General features: G+C 43.0%; 1 protein-coding gene and 1 further gene across 3 annotated transcripts in view; one reads left to right on the forward strand and one right to left on the reverse strand.

The window, feature by feature from the left end:
* The window catches only part of LOC117174994 (neuroligin-4, X-linked), a 450,915-nt gene that overhangs the window by 346,151 nt on the left and 100,803 nt on the right, over positions 1-3,961 (reverse strand). The window lies entirely within an intron of this gene.
* LOC117175734 lies at positions 3,862-3,945 on the forward strand.

The raw sequence follows: 3,961 nt of genomic DNA on the forward strand, positions 1-3,961 counted from the left end.
AAACATTAACCGTGACCACGATATTCAATCTCAAGCCAAAGAGCCGCTCTTAGTGGAATGAAACGAAACCACAACTTCAGCCACGCAGCCGAATTTAGAAACCAAAAAACCAATCTTCCGCGACCTATCCTGCAAAATGAAAAGGAAGAGGTACAGGGCCAAAGACCATGACATATCGGGTGTTTAACCTAGTTCGGTTATTTATCGTAATCTAATTTGCAAATTTGCCTATTTTAGTTATAGATCTAGAGCCAGAAGAAGCATTTCAACGTAAGAGACGCGGATTTTAAGAGGAAAACCACTTCACGCGAGGAAACGAAAACTTGATCGAAGAAACAATACCAACGATAGAGTTATTCAGCGATATTTCCAATGACAAAACTGTCATCCTAAAACCTAAAATTGAAACCCTAGACTAGGATTACCAGGTTAGCCGATAAAACTACGAACGTTTGGAGAAAGAAAAATTCGGTGTGATGAAAATTGTGTGGTAAAGATTTGTTATGGAGCGGCCATTGAATTAATCTTCAATCCAAACACAAGTATCAACTTCAACCACACAACCTCCAAAAGTGAAATCACCAGTGTACAGTCACATTATTAGACTTCCATTCCCCAATGAAGGAAGAAATAACTATTCTAACGTAGAGGAGAATCGCTCCGAATACGTCAAAAACAAACGGCTAGAGATTACTCTGATCAAGTCTAAGGCCCGTTGAGTGGAGCCAGACACTTAGTCAAAGACAAAAACACTAAAGTATACAACCTAGGACTCCCGATGAAGCCAAGGAGAACAGGATCCTAGTGAAACCGATCACCACTGTTACGATTTCCGCATTTATTAAGAGACTTCCAGACGAGATGTCTGCGCTCCTGTATATCGCGAATCCTAACGACCTGGGCAAGGCTATTAAAGACGCGCTTGATATAGAAGAAAGACAGAAACATTAGGGGAGAAATAAGAGTCAACTCTCGGCAACGACGAGTCTGATAAATTCTCAGAAGCGCCCCCAAAAGCTCATCTACTTTGACAGAAATACCACCAGGTTCTACAAATCAGAAAAAAGTATGAGGATGCCTTGTTGTTTCTCTGGCAGCACTCGAATTTAGGAACCCAAGATTAGGCATCTTGTAGATTCAGCTTCAAACGTGAATCTTATGAAGTCACGAGCATTGAAACACGAATCAACCTACACTCCTCAGAATGCGGTTCCACTAAGAGGCATAACCCTGAATTTCGTACAAACCATTGGAACTTTGGACGTATCCATATTGCAAATCCTAGTCGAATTCCATATCATCAAAAGGGACTTCTTAATAGCTCCAGGAAGAACCAATTTTTGACTAGAATTCTTAACATGCCCGACGATCGCTCCTTTCTCAAATCCAATCCTTCGCTAAGATTTTGAGAATCAAGCTAGGAATAGACAAACAATAGCTGTTAGTATTCTCAACCCAGATATTAATGAGGGCTCTCAAGACTCTGGGCAAAGAGGTCGACGTGAAAGTAACGGCTTAGGGAATCCTTCCTGAAGATTTTATCGAACCCCCTGACGATGATATGACAAGCGTAGGGAAGCAAGCAGATCACCAGGCAGAGTAAACCATTTACATACTGAAGCATCCTCAGTCGATTAAGATTCCGACGCTTCAGATATGCGCGTTTTTCATGAGTCCCGCAGTGTTTTGCATATCATAGAAACGTCTCTGATCGTTGAAGGCATGGTCCAATTCCTAAGAGCACTTCCTCTTGAAACCAATGCTTCAAATCCCTCGCTAGCTCCACGGCAAGACATCTTGGATATCATTAACCAAAAGCAGAGGTAGGATTCGTGTTCGGACCAAACAGCCACCTTAACGGCTCGCAGCGTAGTCAAGACCGCGAAAAAAAGAACGCGGCTATAATAGAAGCCGCCACGTTAATCGCCCAAAAAGCGAACAGAGCTGGCATAAAGAAGCTGAGAATAAAGACGTGTTATAAATTCGCTGTTGGCAGTGCAACTGAATGGATCCCCAGGCGGGAAGCAAACGACTAAGTGACGCACTTAGTGACACCATTAAAATCTAGTGCTAGCAGCTAATATGAGCCCCTGAAATATCTTAGACGAGTCGCTGGGACATAGGGGATTACCATGCATATTTTTGGACGTAAACAAATTCTAGGCCTTCTGGATGACTGCAAACGAGGATTCGACCATACGTCGGATCTTTGTCTCATCGGGATTCGGTCTACTCGTTTTTGCATACCGACACGACGATTATTCCCAGGCTGCCCACAGGAATTAAAACTAGCTGAGCCACCCCATTATTTGAAATACTGGCAGGAATCATTAGATCAGTCACTGGCTTAGTGACTTACGACTAAAATTCTCAGGCCAAAATTTCCTATCTAGTCGGAAAACAGTCTCATGTCATGAGAGCCCAGATACAGGAAATCCACGATTTTGCCAAAAGTAATAAGGAAAGACTAATTCGACACGAGAAACAAATGTCCCAAAACGAGCCTAAGCTCGAAGAACTCACTCGAACAATTCCCGAGCTCCAACATACCAAAGCCCTGACTCACATGCACCGAGCTGTGGACGCTATCCTTGATCATTACATCCGCTCCGCAAATCGTATCCTGCAGATTGTCCACATATCTCGACGAAGATGGAACCATATCCTACTGAACCGTCAAGACATTCAACACTGTAAAAAAATCCCTTAACTCATGACTTGCAATAACGACTTACCTATCGAGGAGAATGTGCAATCCCAGTTGTGCGAGAGTGAGCTACTGTTAAAACCATCCAGAGAGATCCTCTGCAGCTGCGACATCCGAGTAACGTACCAGACCGTATCTGTATGGATCCCGATTGAATTTCTAAACGGTTGGCTCTATATGCTCGCTGAGCCCATCTTCGATGGTCACGTAGGAAAAAATTGGGTAGATCCGGATCGCCGATGGATGCCAACGCAAAATAGGTGAGAGGACGGTTTTAAGTTGCAATAGCAGGACTGTATCGATAGAAATACATTATGAGCTCCTGGTGCATCTAAACTTGAAAGAACTGCCCCCCGCCCCCTCTACGAGAAAATAAGGATCTTCTTTTGATTAATATAAGGACAAATCCTTCTCCGAGAGAAACTGTTATCGAAGAAAAGATCTTTTCATCTAACGGCAAGTCGTTGGACGAATTGGAACAGGAAATGACCGAAATGAGTCTATAACGCAGGGTCAAGGCCCACCATCGAACGCTAATTTATGGCCCTTATCTATGCCTTGGACTACTGGCTTTATGACAAACGATACTTTGGATTTATCCCCTTTCTATGGCCAGAATAGAAACACAAATACAACGTATCCCAGATCACGGGAACATTCTATCCTACGACAATTCTGATCCTGCAAAGAGGAATACCGAAATGAAACACACCAAAAAGGTTATGGACTAGTCGTCAAGCTCCCAGCAATCCGTCGTGAGTAAAAACCATGTTGCTCCCGAGGCTTCTTCCACTGCATCACCTAGGAAGTTGGTATTCGTACAGACGCACAGATCAACAATAACGAAATCGCGAAGTCAACCTCCTGCGCAAAAGTTACAAAAAGCTTGAAAAAAGGGGGTTTTATCCTCGGTAGCCATAAACTTAAGCACCAGGCCGACAAAAATTGTTAAATACAGGATAGTTTCACTTAAAAGGCACGAGCCACAAACCTAAACTCGATAAACACGACCATTTTTACATTTCTGCTCTCGTGCACTTGACTACAACTGCCCTTCCCTCAGAATATAAATATAACCTACAACTGCATTGTAAATTGTAACACAGTTGAGAACAATCTGAAGACAATTGAGAACAATCTATTCGAGGCTATTCAGCTTTGCGCAGTGGCGATATCGTAACCAATGAGGTTCTACCGAGGTGCGATTATTGCTAGTTGAAAACTTTTACCAATACCCCGCCAAGACGATGTGAA

Source organism: Belonocnema kinseyi, chromosome 6 (genome assembly GCF_010883055.1).
Source record: "Belonocnema kinseyi isolate 2016_QV_RU_SX_M_011 chromosome 6, B_treatae_v1, whole genome shotgun sequence".
NCBI classification, from domain to species: domain Eukaryota; kingdom Metazoa; phylum Arthropoda; class Insecta; order Hymenoptera; family Cynipidae; genus Belonocnema; species Belonocnema kinseyi.